Consider the following 20,273-nt stretch of genomic DNA (forward strand, 5'->3'; position numbering starts at 1 on the left):
TATGAGGTGATCTATCGGCTGCATCCTCCATATCTGCATCTGCCTCTGCCGCTCTCTGCTGCGCATTCTGTTTTCTCATATCCCTATTCTTCCTGTTCTTAAGGCAAGAATTGTATGTCTTTGTCCACCTAGTCTAATCGTAGGCTTTCCTATCTCTCTCTGCATTAGTCTCTGGAATCTTAGCATAGTCAACTGATAGCCCTGGTCAAGCAACAGTTGAGTAATCAGGTGGCCAAAAGGTAAAAGCCAAGTCGCTGCTATAGAATTATGTGTAAAAATTATATTCTTCCAGAACTTGTGGATGAGTTCCCAGATAAGTGTCAGAACAGAAATCCAATAACCGTGGCTCAAACAATATAGAGCCTGAAAAATTCCCTCTCGCCTCTAAGTACCATGGCCTGATGGAAAGGCATTGAGGTGCAACACAGAATCAATGAACCAATACCGGGGATTAATGTTGACCCGGTCTACAAAAGTGTTGCCCTCAAAGGCAGCATGTAGAGATAGTGTAGTTACCATAGTCAGCTCAGAAGGATAAGGTGGAAAACTAGGATATAATCGATCATGAGAATCAGCAGCCAATGAAGATGAGTGGGGGCATCGACTAGCAATAGCTATGGACGGGAGAGAAATATCGATCTGATGGCCATCAATAGTGGTATGCAACAGTAGCCTGTCATCCTCATCCATCCAGAGGTGCTGGCAGAATAGTATAACTATCCGGGGATAGACGACAGTGTCGGTTGGTGTCATGATGGCATCAATGCCCCTCCGAACAAGCTCAGCATAGGACCACTCAGTCTGGTCCTACTCAAAAAATAAATCATGGTTGAATCTATACTTGGGCTCCAGCTTTTGCCGAGAGTAGAAAATATCAGGAACCTCCCAAACAATAGGATGCTGGCCCTCCATAGAAGATGGCTCTGAATGGGCTGCTGTAGATGCAGAAGATGAAGACAATGAAGACTCTACTTCTGGAGATGAAGGAGGCTGTGGAACTCTCTGTACTCTTTTCCTAGCAAGAGTCTTTAGTTGGCGCTACATCTGTAAAAGTAATAAGAATAAATCAGTGCACGGGTATAGGATAAGGTAAGCAATTGTTAAGAAAACACAAAGCATGTCTGAATCAAGTAGAAATAGAGAATAAGCAAATATGATCATTCTTGTGCAAGAAATGATTAAGAAGGCTTCACAAGTATCATTCAATATGCCTCAGCTAGATGGAATAGATAGATGCTGCAATGACATGACAAGTAGACCTTAGGATAACATCGTATCAGTTGCTAAGCAAGAATGTCTATAAGTGCAACAGTGAAGATCAAATGGAGCAAGTAGGATAACATGGAGCATATAATCTTGGCAAATGTCAACCTAGGACTTAAGAAGCATACATGTCATGTAATAAAGACTAAGTGGAATGCACAGTTCCAAAACACTTCAATCCAAAGCATGTTATGACAGACAAGTTCAAGAAAGAATCCTGGACATGGTATGCAACTAGATGGCATATATCTAAATGATACACATATATCAATAAACTCCAGACAAAGAAATATCCGTACTTTAATGCAATAAAATCAACATCCTATGATCACTCATGGCTCGTGACCCCCTCTAAGCAATAGATAAGCAGAAAAATGATCACTTATGGCTCACAACCCCCTTTAAAGCTTAAATGAAGCAAAGAATGGTTAAATATCGAGAATACAAAAACTTACCATTATGGAACCAAAATCAGGACCAGAAAAAAGCTCGGTCATAAGCCCTTACTTGGCTTGCAAGAATGGATCACAAGTGTAAAAGATATCAAGCAAATGGCATTCAAACAGATAATATCCAAGACAAAGCAGACATATTCCCAAACTTGGTTCAAATTGCATTTCAGAATTCAAGTTAAGCTCAAGAAGTGGTACTAAGGCCAAAGAACATAAACATCATCCAAATCATGCATTTTAAGCTCAAATAACCATTACACACCCTCAAACTTAGTCAGAAATCAATTCCAAGAAGATAGGCTCAAAGGATGCATAAAAACTCTCAAAAATTATCAATGTGACATAAGTGTGTGCAAAATGGTCTATATACAAGCAACAAGCTGCAATTATTCAAAAGTGCACACAATTATTCAAAAGAGATCACATTTGACAAGCTTCAAGGTCATTGAACAACAATGGAATCATTTAACTTCAAAATTTTTTGTTAGAATGGCAATTCAACTTCGTTTACAAACGAAGATCAAAATCATGATAAGGAAGGTCAAAGGACATCAAACTTGTGCCCTAGTGTTAGCCCCTTGACATTGGTTTAAGGGAAGACATAGGCATTCAGGCCCTTACCATGTCTTAGGAACACTTTGGCTCTAGTTAGACAGCCACGAGGATGTTTAGTGGGTTGTCAGTGTGCACATGATGCTTAGAAGGAAGCTCGGCATGCATTGGGGGTGCCTAGTGGCATTTTCGTAAATATGGCGAAAAAATGAACTTTGGAGTTTTGGCTCGAAATCTTTATGGGAGGTACCTTGAGTCCATAGAAGATGGTTGGCGTAGACAACACTCGATTTGGATGTCAAGAAGGGCCTGAAAGGCCTTTATGACTCCTTAAGCATAGGTGATGTTTACTCCTGTCAGAGTGCTGATTTTCCTTAAGACTATACTAGGGGGGGTCTATTGAGCACATCAATTGGGCTATGGCATGGCTTGCTTAGAGGGCTTAGCCAACGTGCATGGGCACGTGTTGCACCATTCCAAGATGGTTGCACAAGAGGGCACAAGAGGGAAGCATCCAAACTAATGAAGGGCTTGATGGGCGCGCGGGCAGGCGTCCAGCACTGTGTGCGCATGGGCGTGCAACCACATGCACATGGGCATTCAAGTATGGCGCGCGTTGATGAGCACCAGTGTTCGCACCGGTGTGTAGCAACGCACTTAGGGGCGTGTATCCGGGTTCACACTCAGATGTGCACACGGGTGTGCATAGCTTGGCACACCGTGTACTCAGAGACGGTTATATGTGGATGCAGATTAGTGGGCTTGGCACGGACTAGGTTCACAAGGTTGGCTCAGATTATGCATGAACCACACAAGTCATGGCTTATGGTTACAGAAGATGTGGCTAAATGGGTTCAGTTGGTTGGAGAAAGTTACTAATACTTCCCACTCATGGAATATATTATGCGGGAGTGGGGGTGTGCTGTGTAACTTCCCACGCAGGTGGCACTGATATGAGGGGACAATACATAGGAGGTTGGAGTCAGTTTCTTCCACTATGCTAATATATAGAAAGTGGTTGATATTGGGTAACTTCTTGTGGACAAGTGGTATGAGCAGAGCATGCCAATTACATAGCAGTAAGGCTTGTCAACTGCTTATGTAGTGCTGGCACACTTAGAGGGTGCCAGCACGACCCTAAGTGGATGAGGGTGTCATCCACCACTTTAGTGGGCAGTTATGGGCGGTTTTGAGAGTTTGCCTTTATATTGTTGCTAATGTGGGTTTGTAAGAGACAGAAGGGAGTGAAATACAGTGTGTGTGTGGAGCCTTGGTTTCTTGTACGAGCTTGTGTTCCTTTGTAATATATTTAATATAAGCAAAGGTTGGGGCTTGTCCCTGTAAACTGTGTGTGCCTTCTTTACATTTCAGTATTGTATGTATTGTGTTGTGTGTTAGCTGAGACTTGGTGGCCCCAAGTGCCATTACAGAGGCAAAAATTTGTGGTGTGATTTAACCCTATAAGAATTGGTATCAGAGCCCCGTTCTACAATGGCTGGAGGCAATACTTGTGAGAAAGTTTCCCGTTTGGAAGAGTTTATAGGTTTTCCTACAGAAACAGAGGTACAAGATGGTGCAAAGAGCCTTGTTGTTCAAATCAAAAACTTGGCTTCTGAAATAGAGATCTTAAAGACTAATCCTGATGGGTTTGGTGACTTTATACAGGCCACCAAAGAGCAATTGACTCGTATCTCTGAAGATGTTAAGTCATTGACTGACGTCTTCAAGAAGAACCTGAAAGACCTTGAAGATGAAGTATCTTTGTGAAGAGGGCCATTTATGGGAGTTCCAGAGGCGGTGGTGATCCTCTTTTACAGAAGATCAAGGTGCCAGATCCCAAGTCTTTCAGTGGTACCCAAAATGCCAAAGAGTTGGAGAATTTCCTATGGGACATGGAGTAGTATTTCAAGGCTGCTCGGATCCCCGATAACGAGAAGGTGACCATAACAAGCATGTATCTTTCTGGTGATGCAAAACTATAATGGCGCACACGGACAGAGGACGATGCTTCTGCGGGTAGGCCTCGGATTGAAGTTTGGGAGATCCTGAAAAAGGAATTGAAGGATCAGTTCTTACCTCAGAACACTGTATAGATTGCAAGGGAATCTCTGAAGAAATTAAAGCACACAGGCACCGTTCGTGACTATGTGAAGGACTTTAGTTCTTTGATGCTAGACATTCGAAATATGTCAGAGGAGGACAAATTGTTCAATTTCATATCCGGATTGCAACCATAGGCTCAAGAAGAACTCCGTAGGGAAGGTGTGAGGGACCTTCCTACTACCATAATAGTGGCAGATTGTCTTATAGATTTTAAGATGACTGGATCTACCACACAAGACAAGAAGAAGTCCAAGGAGGGGAAGAAAGACAACGGCCAGTCCTTTAGTTTCAAGGACAAGAAAAAGGACAAGAATCAAAAGAAGGATAAAGGCAGTGGCTTTGTCAAGGCTAAGGCAGATTACAATAACAAAGGGAGTAGCAGTGGGACTAAGCCCAACTCTGGTTGTTTCATCTACAATAGTCCCTATCGAGTTGGGGACTTCTCCAAGAGGGAGAAGCTGAGTGCTATTGTCGTTGATTCAAAAGGAGACTTAGACTCGGAATGTGGTCCAACCCGAGTCAATCCTCTGTAAATGCTGAATGCTCTAACTGAAGAATACTCCATGGAGTTGAAAGGGCTCATGTTCATTCAAGCGACGCTGAACAGCAAGGAAGTATTAGCAATGGTGGACACGGGGGCCATTCATAACTTCATTGTGCAGAGGAAAGTAAGTAACTTTAATTTAAAGTTAATTGCTCATGCTAATAAGATGAAGGCCGTGAATTCTGAAGCCAAGCCTATCTTAGGCATGGCCACCACTTCTATGAAAGTTGGTTGTTGGGAGGGCGTAGTTAGTCTTATGGCTGTACCCTCAGATGATTTTGATCTAATCCTTGGAATTGATTTCCTTATGAAAGCCAGAGTGGTAGTTGTACCATATTTGGGAGGAATTTTTATTTGGGAAAGGGATTGTCCATGTTTTATTCCATCAGTGGCTCTTTATGGGCACCAGAAGAAGGAAGATCGTAAGTATGGCATTGAAATAATCTCTGCATTACAAGTGAAAATAGGTTTGAAGAGGGGAGACTCTACCTTCCTTGCAGCCATGATAGAGAACAAACTGGACCAGTTTGTTGAAGTTCCAGATTCTGTTGCTGAAATTCTAGAGGAATTTACAGAAATGATGCCACCAGAACTACCCAAGCAATTACCCCCTCAACGTGCTGTTGATCACAAGATAGAGTTGGAACTGGGTGCTAGGGCTCCTGCTTAGGCCCTATAGCGGATGGCGCCTTCAGAATTGGCTGAACTGCATAGACAGTTGGATAAGTTACTAGAGTCTGGCTATATTAAGCCATCCAAGGCACTGTATGAAGCGCCAGTGTAGTTCTAGAAGAAGCATGATGGCTTAATGCGGATGTGTGTGGACTATAGGGCTCTGAATAAGGTGACTGTGAAGAACAAGTACCCAGTTCCCAATGCTGTAGACTTATTTGACAGGTTGTCAAGGGCATCCTACTTTACTAAGCTGGATTTACGTGCAGGCTATTGGCAGGTGCGTATAGCAGAATGAGATGAACCCAAAACTGCATGTGTTACTCGTTTTGGGTCTTAGGAATTTCTTGTAATGCCGTTTGGGCTAACTAATGCCCCGGCAACCTTCTGCAACTTAATGAATAATGTGTTTTATGACTACATCAATCATTTTGTTGTTGTTTATTTGGATGATATTGTAGTCTATAATGAGTCCTTGAAAGATCACTTAAAAGACTTGAGATTGGTTTTCTCGAAACTGAAGGAGTTTCAGTTGTATGTCAAAAAGGAGAAGTGTGAGTATTGTCGCCAAGAAGTGTTGTTTTTGGGACATTGGATCAGTAAAGGCCATGTCCGAATGGATGAGAGAAATGTGAAAGCCATTCTTGATTGGTCTTCACCAACTAAAGTTACAGAGTTGAGATCCATTCTAGGATTGGCAAACTACTACAGAAAGTTTTTAAAGGGGTATTTGAAGAAGGTCAATCTTTTAACGGACTTGCTGAAGAAGGACAAACAATGGGTTTGGTTTGAGGAGTGCCAGAAAGCTTTTGAGATGCTTAAGCAAGCAGTGTTTATAAGACTAGTCTTAAGATTGCCTGACTTTGGTTTACCATTTGAAATGCATACTAATGCCTCTAATAGAGCAATTGGCGGGGTCCTAGTCCAGGAGGGACACCCCTGTGCCTTTGAAAGTAGGAAGCTTAAGGATGCTGAGCAGAGGTATACAACTTACGAGAAAGAGATGACAGCAGTAATACATTATCTTGATGCATGGAAGCACTATCAGTTGGGTACCAAGTTCACAGTGGTGACTGATAATGTGGCCAATACCTACTTCAAGACACAAAAGAAGCTTACTCCAAAGTAAGCTCGTTGGCAGGAGTTTTTGGGGGAGTTCAACTTTGTGTGGGTTTATAGACCTGGAAAGCAGAATCAGGTTGTTGATGCCTTGAGTAGGTGAGTAGTGCAGGAGTATGTGGCGTCGCTTACAATAGTGTATATTGATTTCCTTGACAGAATTAAAGAACAATCTCAGTCTGACAATGTCTATCAGAAACTTAAGCAACAGGTTACTGATGGAAAAGTCAGAAAGTATTGGATTGAAAATAATCTACTCTACACCAAAGGAGGTAGATTATATGTTCCTGTTAGAGGGCTGAGACGCGAACTAATGCGGGAGATGCATGATCCTCAGTGGGCTGGACATCCAAGGGTGGATAGAATACTGGCGTTGATATCCAGATCATATTACTGGCCCAAGATAGAGGATGACATAGAGTTATATGTCAAGACTTGCTTGGTCTGTCAGAAAGACAAGTATGAGAGGAAGAAGAAGGCAGGGCTACTACAACCCTTGCTTATACCAGAGCGTCCATGGCAGTCAGTTTCAATGGACTTCATTTCTGGTTTTCCTAAGGTGGAAGGTATGAAATCTATTTTTGTTGTAGTAGATAGATTCTCTAAGTATGCAATTTTCATTACTGCACCACATGCATGCCCAGTGGAAGTTACTGCTGGTTTATTTTATAAGTTTGTGGTGAAATATTTTGGCTTGCCCGAGGATATTGTTAGTGATCGTGACACCAGATGTACGGGAAGGTTCTAGACAATGCTTTTTGGCTTGATGGGTTCTGAGCTGAAGTTCTCTACAGCAAACCATCCTAAGACTGACAGACAGACTGAAAGGATGAATCAGTTATTGGAAGAGTACCTGAGGCACTATGTCACTGCAAGTCAAAAAAATTGGCACGAGTTACTAGACACTGCACAATTTTCTTATAATTTGCACATATCTTCAGCAATAGGAATGAGTCCCTTTGAGTTGGCAACAGGGCAACAACCTCGCACACTACAGGAGGTGGCAGTGCAGAGGACTGGTGGAAAATGCCCTGCAACATACCGATATGCCCGTTTCATGAAAGAGATGGTGGAGGAGGCACAGGACAACCTTTCCAAGGCTGCTAGAAGGATGAAAAAGTATGCAGATAAAGGGAGAAGGCCATTAGAGTTCCAAGTGGGAGACAAAGTTCTGTTGAAATTGACTCCACAAATTTGGAAGAAGATAAGCAGCAAGATTATTCACAGAGGGCTAGTTCAGAAGTGTGATGGTCCCTTTGAAGTTGTGAAGAAAGTGGGGAATATTGCTTACAGATTACAGTTACCTGAGAGATTGAAGGTCCATCCTACTTTTCATGTGAGTTTCCCCAAGCCTTTTTATGAGGACACTACAGATACATCAAGACAGTAGGCTAAGAGAGCCCCACCTGTTATTCGGTTGTAGTTTAACAAGGAGGTGGAAAAGATTTTGTCTCACCGGACCTAGGGTCAGAGTAAGAAAAATCGCAAAACTAATTACGTGGTGCAATGGAAAGGATGTAGTGAAGCAGAGGTGAGTTGGGAAAGGGAAATAACATTGTGGTAGTCTGATAAACAGGTAAAGGAGTACTTGGACAAGTCGACGAGGGCGTCGACTTCTTCTGGAGGGGGTGGTTTGTTAGCCACTTGACATTGGTCCAAGGGAACACTTAGGCATTCAGGGCCATGCCATGTCTTGGGAACACTTTGGCTCTGGTTAGACAGCCATGAGGATGCTTAGTGGGTTGTCAGTGTGCACAGGATGCTCAGCGTGCACACAGGATGCTTAAAAGGAAGCTCGGCGTGCACTGGGGTTGCCCAGTGGCATTTTCGTAAATATGGTGAAAAAGTGAACTTTGGAGTTTTGGCTCGGGATCTGTATGGGAGGTACCTTGAGTCCATACAAGATGGTTGGCGTAGAAGGCACTCGATTTGGATGTCGGGAAGGGCCTGAAAGGCCTTTATGACTCCTCAAGCATAGGTGATGTTTACTCCTGTTAGAGTGCTGATTTTCCTTAAGACTATACTAAGGGGGGTCTGTTAAGCACATCAGTTGGACTATATTAAGAGGAGTCATAAAGGCCTGAAAGGCCTTTATGACTCCTCAAGCATAGGTGATGTTTACTTTTGTTAGAGTACTAATTTACTAAAGGGGGTCTGTTAAGCACATCAGTTGGGCTATGGCATGGCTTGCTTAGAGGGCTTAGCAAATGTGCATGGGCACGTGTTGCACCACTTCAAGATGGTTGCACAAGAGGGCATAAGAGGGAAGCATCCAAACTAATGAAGGGCTTGATGGGCGCGTGGGCAGGCGTCCAGCACTCTGTGTGCGTGGTCGTGCAGCCACATTCACATGGGCATTCAAGCATGGCGTGTGTTGATGAGCACCCGCATACGCACCGGCGTGCAACAGCGCACTTAGGGGCGTGCATCAGGGTTCACACTTGGACGCGCACACGGGCATGCATGGCTTAGCACGCCGTGCACTCAGAGACGGTTATATGTGGGTGCAGATTAGTGGGCTTAGCATAGATTAGGTTCACAAGGTTTGCTCAAACTATGCATGGACCACACAAGTCATGGCTTATAGTTACAGAAGATGTGGCTAAGTGGGCTCAGTTGGTTGGAGGAAGTTACTAACACTTCCCACTCATGGCATATATTATGGAGGAGTGGGGGTGTGCTGTGTAACTTCCCATGCAGGTGACACTGATCTGAGGGGACAACACATTGGTGGTTGGAGTTAGTTTCCTCCACTATGCTGATATATAGAAGGTGGCTGATATTGGGTAACTTCTTATAGACAAGTGGCATGAGCAGAGCATGCCAATTACATAGTAGTTAGGCTTGTCAACTGCTTATGTTGTGCTGACACACTTAGAGGGTGCCAACACGACCTTAGGTGGATGGGGGTGTCATCCACCACTTTAGTGGGCAGTTATAGGTGGTTTTGAGAGTTTGCCTATATATTGTTGCTAATGTGGGTTTGTAAGAGATAGAAGGGAGTGAAACACAGTGTGTGTGTGGAGCCTTGGTTTCTTATACGAACTTGTGTTCCTTTGTAATATGTTTAATATGAGCAAAGGTTGGGGCTAGTCCTTGTAAACTGTGTGTGCCTTCTTTACATTTTAGTATTGTGTGTATTGTGTTGTGTGTTGGCTGATAGTTGGTGGCCCCAAGTGCCATTATAGAGGCAAAAATTTGTGGTGTGATTTAGCCTTGTAACACCTAGCATGGCAAGAATCAAGAATTTCAAAAAAGTTCAAAGGCACTTAGCACATGCAAATGGATGGAAATGAATCAAATAGAACAATCTTCAATTCAAACAAGGGCATTTTGGTCAACTTTGGAATTACTCTACACTTTTGGGGCAAAATTGAAATTTTTGAAAACTTTGGGGTCAAAACATTCAATTGCATTGTAGAAAAACTTCATGACAAGAATCATGCAATGATTGAACAACAAAAGAAGGAATTATGCAACTCGACTTCTCATTTTCAAGCAAAGTTCAAAAATTTTCTTTTTAATCATTTGAAACCCAACAAGTGTGATCACAGAGCATTTTAACATTCAAAGATCATTTTACCAAACAAATACACTTGAATCATAAATTAAAATCAAAGAGGTCCATTTGAAACATTTTTATGCATTTGAGACAAGACTTTGCATTTTTAAGTTCAAAGATACAAGATTTAAGTCAAAACATAACTTGTATGCATTTAAGATCATTCAAAAACAACACATCCATGCATTTCATATTTAAAACAATCAAATGAAACAAGTTGGATTATGATCACCACAATTAAAAAATTTCAATACCCTTACAAGTTCAAAATTTCAAGAATATGTCAAGTTCAAAGAAAATTTCCTTTCATTTCAAATCTCAAGACAAGAATTTCATTTTGGCATTCAAATTTGTATTGAAAATCAACAACCAAAATTTGCACAATCATGATATTTCCAAAGGCAAGAATTACACCTTTCAAATCAATTTGAAATTTCAAAACAACTTGCAAAGAAGTTGACATTTTTCTTTCTTGTCAACTCAAATCAACATCTTAACTTCAAAATCTTTCCAAATTCCATTTCAAATTCAAAAACAAACCACATGCCTTAGGAACTTAAAAACAAAGTTCAATTTTAATTTTTCAAAAATCCAGCATGATTTCCCTTTAAAAACTGACATTCCCAAAATTTCAAAAACAACAAATATATGTCAATTACAATCAACAATCAAGAATATATTCAATTCACATCCATTCAATCAATTCAACAAGGGACACCGCTCACAAAATCAATTCACAAATCCAAGTAAAACTTTGCCCATTCTCCTTCTAACTACCACAATAATCACAATCCATTCTCCATTTGTCAATATAGTCCCATGACCATGCAATCCAAAAAATCAAAGTATGCAAAATATTCAAATTAATTGTTCCAAAATTTTTTTATTTGCATTTTCATTTTTTATTTTATTTTGTTTTTGATTCTTTTATAATTTTTATTTGTTTTTTATTTTTTATTATTATTATTTTTTTTATCTACAAGCATATACACAATTGATAATAACAATGGAAAATACAAAATAAAACTAAAAAGTAAACAAAAGCAAATAAAATAATAATAATAATAAATGCAGTTGAAGGTACCCGAACCAAAAGAGAGGAGAGGTGGTCAAAACAAAGAGATTCGGGATATAATGAGGAGTTTCAGCCTCACCGTGGCCAGAGAAGGTGACCGAAAACTTGCCGGAATCTCGCCAGAAATTGCAGAGGATCGTCGGAACTTGAAACCGAGATCTCTTTGGCTTAAATGGGCCAGAGAAGATGCATAGAATGGAACCAAGAGTAAATAGAGAGAGAGAAACCGATTTTGGCCACTTTTGGGCTAAAAGACTCGCCGGAATTTATGGATCTTGACGGCAGAGAGGTTGGGTCTCCTTAGGCTCGGTGACACTGGAAGAAAAATGTTGGGTAAGTGGTGGTGGTCCGCGGTTGTTGGAGATGGAGATGGAGATAGAGAGATGTGAGATGAGAGGGAAATTGGGGAGAGAGAAAAAGGTTGGCCGAGAGAGAGGAGAGAGATGGAGGAAGAAAGAAAAGAAAGAAAGAAAAGAAAACGAAAAAGAAAAAAGAAAAAAGAAAAATAAGAAAGAAAAAGAAAAAAGAAAAAGAAAATCAGGGTTAGGGGAAAAATGAAGAGTCAATGCATTTTTCGGAAGTTCAAATGATGCATTTTTTATCGATCGAAGGACTTCGATCGATCCAAATGGATTTCAATCTATTGAGATAGATTTCGATCGATTGAATTGGAAGGTGAAAATTCATCAATTCAGTGGGTTTGATCGATCGAAGTGGAATTTCGATTGATCGAACTCCCGATCAATCGAACTGGAGTTCGATCGATTGAAACTTCACTGGAAGTGCACAAAATGCAGGAAATTTTCTCAAAACTGGATTTTTCAATTCAACTCATAACTAGACGACACAAAAAATATCAAAACAAGAAATAAGGGAGGAATAGGGTAGCAAACCCTACGAAGCACACTAGTCTTTAACGTCTCTAGCAAGACGTTAGACTCTTTTAGTCTGAATCATAAATCTTGGTATGTATCCCTTCCTTAATGGGGTGAATGGAACTTTAAACCCCATCCGACAAATTATTCCCTAAGGAACTTGTTGAATTTGATTCAAATGAGATTGATGGTCCTTTATCAATAAAACTTTTGGGCTTCCATGCCCTTTCCACACTTGATTTGAAAACAATATCTTTTGAAACCTTTTTAGAAGATAAACCATTTGAAGTTTTAACACCAAGCAAAGACTCATTTTTTTCAAATTCATTTTCAAGACATTTTTCAACTACACATATATCTTTATGTTTGTCCATAGAATTGGGGGTTGGATTAAAAATGTTTAGCTTCACCTTCATGTGACCAAATGAAATCTTCATTATCCCCGTCCTACAATTAATGTTGGCATTAACGGTAGCCAAGAAAGGACGGCTAATGATAACGGGAATTTGGCTCTTAGGATTTGGGGATGGTTCCGTGTCAATGACAACAAAATCAACCGGGAAGAAGAACTTCTCAATTTTAATGAATACATCCTTAATGGTACCCCGGGGCTTTTTAATTGATCATTCGGCAAGTTGCAAAACTACCGACGTCGATTTTAAATCATTTAAGCCCAATTGAACATAAACCGAATAAGGGAGAAGATTCACACTCGCTCCTAAATCCAAAAGAGCCCGATTGATAACATGATCACCAACAATGTAAGAAGTGGTTGGTGAACCTGGGTCTTCAAATTTTGGGAGGGTGTTGTGTCGCAAAATGGAACTTACTTACTCAGTCAAAACAACTTTTTTCTGTGCTTGGCTTTTGTTCTTCCTCTTAAGGGTGCAAAGATCTTTCAAAAATTTGGTAAAAGTCAGAATTTGTTGAATTACATCAAAGAGAGGAAGATTAATTTTCACTTGCCTAAACACATCAATTATTTTTTTAGCTTTGCTTTGTTGCTTTTCAAGAGAGGTGGATGCTTTTAAAGCATCCAAAAATGGACCCTTGGGCTCAAAAAGTTTTTCAAAATCATTTTTAGAAGCTTTTTCAACAATGGATTCTTTCACATTCAACGAAGGAAGAATAAGATGTGAGACGGGATGATTGTCAACTTTTGGTTGCACCGGTCCACTCTCTTCATTGGGAACACCAACTTGATTATTAAAAAATCTTCCACTTCTCAAAGTGGTCACTGCATTCACATGTTCAAGTGTGGGACCTTCCGAAGAGGAATTCGTCTCCATAACAAATTGTTGCTTTGGTGGTGGATTCAAAGGCATTTTCCCTTTTTCCCTAGCATTCAATGTACTAGCTATTTGCCTGACTTGGGTTTCTAGCTTTGTAATCGATTGGGAATGAGAATAAAGTAATTGGGTATTTGCCTCTAAAGTTCCTAAAGCAGTTAGAACTTTTTCTTCAAATGCAGGACTTCTTGAATTTCCTTAAGAATATGAAGATTGATTTGGAAAATAAGAGTTTGAAAATTGGTTACCATGTGATGCTTGTTAAGATGAACAATAACCTTGGGAACCTTGACCTTGCATTGGGGGTGGAACATACTTGCCTTAGAAACCACTTTGGGGAGGGTTTGAGCCTTCCCCTTGGCTTTTCCAAAAGAAGTTTGGACGGTTCCTCCACTCGGTATTATAGTGAGTGCCATAGAGATTATTCCCTTGATTAACAAAAGTGGTATTCACTTGTTCATGGTGTTCACTTTGCACATGTCCATGGGAACAATTGGAAGTAGAATGTAAAACACTAGAACAAGTCATGCAAGATTCATTAGAAGTATGATGAGTATGATGAGGGGAGGAAGACACTTGATTTGCTGAATTTTGGTTGATCAAAAATTGATCAAACCTTTGGGATAAAGATTTCACTTCGGTGGCTATATCATTGGAATGGTCAACTTGATACAAGCCAACATTCTTCCTTCCACCTACATTTAAACATTTTTAGATGATAAAGATCGATGCATTGAATTCTCACTCATGCTGTTATATAAACGCCATACAGCATCTTCATGACTATCAAGATAAGAACCACCGATAGAAGCATCAACCATTCCTTTATAATTATCCGACAAACTTTCAAACAAATATGGAACCAATTGCCATTTAGGAATGTCATAATGTGGACACTTCCTAAGCAAGTCATTCAATCGCTCCCATGCCTCATGAAACATTTTCCCTTCCCTTTGAGAAAATTCATGAATTGAAGTTCTCACTGTATTGGTCTTTGATACCAGATAGTACTTTTTCAAGAACTCTTGTTGCATCTCTGCCTAAGAAGTTATTGAAAAAGGCTTTAAACTGTTGAACCAATATTTTGCTTTATCTTTAAGGGTGAAAGGGAAGAGTTTTAGCCTCAAAACCTCTTCCGGCATGTCCATGTATTTCACAATGGAACACACTTCAAGAAACTCATCCAAATGCTTGTAAGGTTCTTCACTTGGTAGCCCATGATAATTGGGAAGCATTTGAATTATTTGTAGTTTAATTTCATAATGGTGTGCTCTAAATGGAGGTAAATGAATGCATATTGGTGCATTATACTTATTTAGCACAAAATTATCTCTCAAAGCAAGGGGGGATTCATGCCTCAACACGAGCACCATGATTTTCTTAAACAATGGGAGGTGGATGTGGAACAAAAAATGGCTGAGGCATTCCCATTGGAACTTGGCCTTGTTGTTGTGGAATAAAGGGTTTAGGCACGCCTAATGGTACTTGAATGTTATCATGATGTTGATGCACATTAGGGTGAAGGATGCCTTGCTGGTTGATGTGACAAAGGTCTTCCACTTGGTCATCATTATGTTCCTTTCTTGATGAAATGGAGTCACTAGAATTACCCTTTCCCCTAGGATTACGAACAATGGATTCAAGATTCAAATCAAGTGGGACAAGAGTATGATTCAATGACCTACGACCATGCATGCACAATTAAAACAAACAACAACTCAACAACAAGCAAGTAACAAGCACTTCTCCTCCGCAACAAGTCAATTAACAAACCTCCACATACATTGATCCCATACTCCCATGCTTTCAACAATATGCAAGAAAAATAAATTGCCTCTACACGGGCCGACGATCTATCTAAGAAAATAAAACTTGCCTCCACGAGGGTCAACGATTTAACTAAGTAAGAGAGTTAGAAAAGCTCACAAAGGGTCCTTAAACAACTTCAATTTATTTTCAATTTTTGCCTTGCTTTGCTTTGCAATTTTTTATTTATTTATGCTTTTGCTTTTTATGTTTTTGCTTAGCTTAGCTTGCTTCTTTTACTTTAGAATCATTTTGCTTCACTTCCCTTGGCTTAATGTACCTAGCTAATCAAGAACAAACACAATAAGGAGCCAAAAATAAAATAAAATAAAGATAAGATCAAAAGAGTACAAATTTCTAATTAATTCCAAAAATACGACGTTGCCAATCCCTGGCAACAATGCCAAAACTTGGTTGCGTAGTCGTCGTCAACACCCAAAGTTGCAATAAAGTGTGTGGTGTGTGAAATGAAATGTGGCCAAGTTTGAATTTATAGAATGCCACTACCACTACTAACTATTAATGTAGCTAGAGTAAGTAGGGATCGTCCAAAGGGAAAAGAGCGGTATTCTTGGAATGAATGATGGATTAGTAGTTCGAGTGATCAAAAAATGGATTGATTGATTAACTAACTAATGGTTCACTTAAAGCAATGAGATTAAATGACAATCTAGAATTAGAGAAAATATATGAGAGAAAAGCCTTGGGGCTTAGAGTTCATCACTAAGCTTCACTTCACCAAACACTAGCAATTGTAAATTAATGGAGAAATTCAAGTTGTAACTTATGAGTGTGAGTGTCACCAATTTAAACTAAGCATGGATGGTAAATAAGCATAGATTGTCCAATCAATCTAGTGAGTAGCACAAACTATCAAATGAAACAATTAACCATTCAATTAAACCACAATTAGTGCACACACAAATATCTAGAGAAATGCACTTCTTGCATTTATAAGTGTGGAACGTCAAACAATAAGAATAGATTGTCCACCTACCAAAGAAATTAAAACAATTACACTACATTTAAGCTAATGAAATGAAAATTAAGCTAAATAACCTAAGGACGTGGCACAATCCATCAAGAAATAAGTATGAACCATCAAATAAATCACAAGAGTAATCAATTAAACACCATGCCTTGATCATCACTAGATTAACAACATCAACACATATAGAGATGCATCAATTTCATTAAATCTAGAAAAAAACACATAAACATTTATTTTAGCATACATAGACATATGGATAGAATTAAATAATCAATTGGAAGCATTAATCCATACAAATTGTGACAGCCAAAGTTTTTGCAACCCGATACATCAGTGATGATCCAAAAGTTGACCCAATAACGGATCCGAAATACTGAAGTGAAAGATGATCAAGCAAAAGAAAGAAAGGTTTTGAGGCATAGACGAGTGCTTGTCCAAAGCAAAAGCATTGAGCGCTCGTTCGGCACTTTTCAACACCGAGCGCTCGTTCGGCACTCTTTAACACCGAGCGCTCGTTCGGCGCTCTTACAAAGTCGATCGATCTGACATACATGGTCAGGCGTTCTGACCTATATGGTTAGGCGTTCTAACTGCCGAACAATGAAACAGAAAGCAACAATCAGCTGAACGATGAAACAGAAAGCAACAATCAGCCGAACGACGAGACAGAAAGCAACAATCGACCAAACAACAAAATAGAAAGCAACAAAAGTTGTTGCTGCAATGCATGGGGAGGTGCTAGGTCCAACCTTTAAGGCTATACATGCATTCCAAATGATCCAAAACAAGTTTAAAACATACTTATGAACTTTAAAATTAATGGCTCTTGGCCTCATGTTATACATACAAAGTGAATGTCAAAAGGTGTGAGTAGGCACACATTATATGTTTAAAATCAAATATACAAGTTTTGACATATAAGGCTACAAGTGGCGTTTCAAGCCAACCTTTACAAGAGTAAAAACCTTCAAGTCCACAAATCATCCAAGCATAACGAGAATCTCAACCTTGATTCTTATACCTGAAAATTGTCCCCGGTAACTTTGGCGTAAGTAACATAAAGCTACTCGTAGGAGATGAGCATGCAAAGACCTAATGTTTTACAAGATTATCACATCAATAGGAAGCAATTCAAAAGGTTATGCCACCTAACGTCTATGTCAAAGGTGAGACTCAGGGAGTATGCTAAGCTACCTTAGAACATTTCTAGTATAAATCACATCATTCATGCAATTCAAATAACATAGAAGCATGTTATATAAGGTAACAAGACATAAATTCTCTAAGCCAGCAACTTGAAATCTAAAATACGAAAACAACTAAAGTGGGTCATACCACCTAACGTCTATGTTCCAAATGAATCTATAGGATCATTCCTAAGCTACATTTGAACATTTAAAGTATAATGTACTTAACAACATTAAAACCTGCGATGATTCAATAAAAATCATAATGCATTAATATACTTAACAACATTAAAACCTGCGATGATTCATTAAAAATCACAATGCACAAATGTACTTAACAACATTAAATCGCTAATAACCAAAACCACAAGTCACAATTAAACATTGGTTGTCAACTTGGAATTGAATATGAAATCAAATAGTGGAAGACTTGGACATCAAATCTCGGAGTAAACCAAGACCTAAACGGTTATTCCAAGCACTAACCCACTAGGAATACCACCCTAGTGTGCACTATAAAGTAGGGAGAACACGTACCTCCCGTACTAGAGCTAAACTCTAGCCATGTCTTTGCAACGATGTTCCAAGTGACTCCAAAATTAATAAGTTAACAACTTGTACACGAATTTAAATAATGCACAAAACTACCTTCCATACACAATTAGGTTGAAACCATACAACACATGCTCTAAATCTACAAGTACTGTAGCTTGACAAATGTCGAATCTTCAAAGTGCGATTCGTTACATGCTATAATAACATCACATGTTGAATTTTTAGTGTGTGATTCATTACACGCTATAACAATATCATTCAATATTGAAAACATAAACTCATGAATCCATTACAAGTCCAAACTCATGATTTAAACATACAACCAATGTCAAACATATGATTAAATCATTAACGCAATAGAAACGAAAATTAATTAAATAAACTAATTAATTTTTCTAGATTTTAAATCTCAATCAAATGATCCCTAATTAATACATGTTAAACAACATAACTTGATCATTACATATATCAAATCAAAAACTTAATTAGGTCATTTGAACAATCAAGTAGAAATTTAATTTAATCATGCTAGTTAAATCCTTAGATTCTAAAGCAACTCCAAATGGTTCCAAATTAATATATACTAGTAAACAAGTCCTAGTCATTACAAATATCAAGTTAAAAACTTAATTAAGCCAGTTGAACCATTAAATAGATTTTAATTAATTCTTTTAATTAAAATTTCTAGATTTTCAAACTCATCCAAATGCTCTCAAATTAAAGTATATTAAAGAACATTGCAAGACTTAATTTAATAGCATATCACAAGTTACTTCCATGCAAGGCACGACCATGAGAATTAAACTTTCATAAAAGAAAATTAGTAAATAAAAGTTGGAATTCTTATTCAAATAATTCCAATTTAATATATGTTAACAAACATACAAATGCCTAATTTACTAACATGCGACAATTTAATCTAAATTGTATACCATCGTGAGAATTAAATCTTAAACATAGAAAATAATTAAATTAAATTCCAGAACTTGAACTAAAGGATGTATACAAGTTGTATAAGCTTCTAAAACAATCAATACAACATTAATATAAACCTAAGACATCCCCTACCTCAATTCGAGATGAAAATCTCAAAAGCCACCAAAATGAAACCGTTCTGAATCTGACGATACTTCGGGGTTTTGTCGGGGACAACACGGTGAACAATAAACCCAATGGAAGTCCTACCAAAATCTAAGCTTGGATTCAAACCTGAACTCAAAAGATGGACAAAATGGAATTCCAATAAGAGGGAAAGGATGATCTCACCAAGGCCTACAATAAACGTTAAGGCCCTACGACATTTACCATGAGGGAAAAGGCTGAAAAAAGAAGAAGAAGGGTGGCAGCCCCTTGGCTGACATGGCCGCCGGCCAAGAGAGGGAGAGGATGATGAAAAACCAGTGACCATATTTGTAGAAAAACCCTAAAAGTGTCCCAAACGAGTCCCACCGGGTCCAGAAAAGTAGAATTTGCACAGACGTGCTCAAACAGCAAAACTCTGTGAACGAAAAAGAACTGAAATGATAAAAGATGAATAACGGAAGAAACAGTGTCGAAAACCGAGTCTTAAGCAGAAAGATATGACCTAAACAAGTTCGGCGGCAACTAGGGTCAAAAACCCTAAAACTGGGAAAAAAAAATGATCAGAAGGAAATTCTAAGAGTACGCGACTCAACGAAAAGTGAAAATGAATCTTGTACAAGGATCTAGGCTCAAAACGAAGCATTTTTGCAATAACTTTCGTTAATTGCATAATAGCCCCTCCAAAAAAGGTTAACTGCATTAATGACCCAGAATGAAAATATTTTCAAAAAATATTTTCTTAAAAATCCCTGAAATAAAATATCTTCAAAAGATATTTATGAAAAATACCTCAAGAAACAAGAATATTTTTGAAGAACTATGCATCCATGTCCTTGTGGACACCGTAAGTGATCAGAGTACTTTTCTACAAAAGTGAAGATACGTATTTCGTGGAAACCACTTAGAATGAAGGTACGTGAAGTCAAAAACCAAGTCCAAACACAGAAACTGAGGTTGTGCTAACAAAGTGACAAACGGGGAAAAGGACGAAAAGTGAATAGTGTCGAAAAAAGAAAAATGTGAAAATGACGCGGTCCTTTAAGGAAGTTGTCAATCCAAAGGAAAGAGTCTTGGAAACCATTCCCGAGCACTCGAGATGACACTAAGTGATGAGAAACCGAACTAAAAAAAGATCAACGAAAAAA

The 20,273-nt window shown here is 39.0% G+C and overlaps 1 non-coding gene across 1 annotated transcript; it reads left to right on the forward strand.

Annotated features, from left to right (window-relative positions):
* The first annotated feature begins 14,385 nt into the window (after positions 1 to 14,385).
* On the forward strand, positions 14,386 to 14,492 carry LOC132275691 (small nucleolar RNA R71). Its single transcript, XR_009470706.1, has one exon. It is a non-coding gene; the product is annotated as a small nucleolar RNA R71 (small nucleolar RNA).
* Positions 14,493 to 20,273: the final 5,781 nt, after the last annotated feature.

This window comes from Cornus florida, unplaced genomic scaffold, assembly GCF_030987335.1.
Source record: "Cornus florida cultivar Cherokee Brave unplaced genomic scaffold, ASM3098733v1 CherokeeBrave_3.0.0_Hap2_Chr09, whole genome shotgun sequence".
In the NCBI taxonomy this organism is placed as follows: Eukaryota; Viridiplantae; Streptophyta; class Magnoliopsida; order Cornales; family Cornaceae; genus Cornus; species Cornus florida.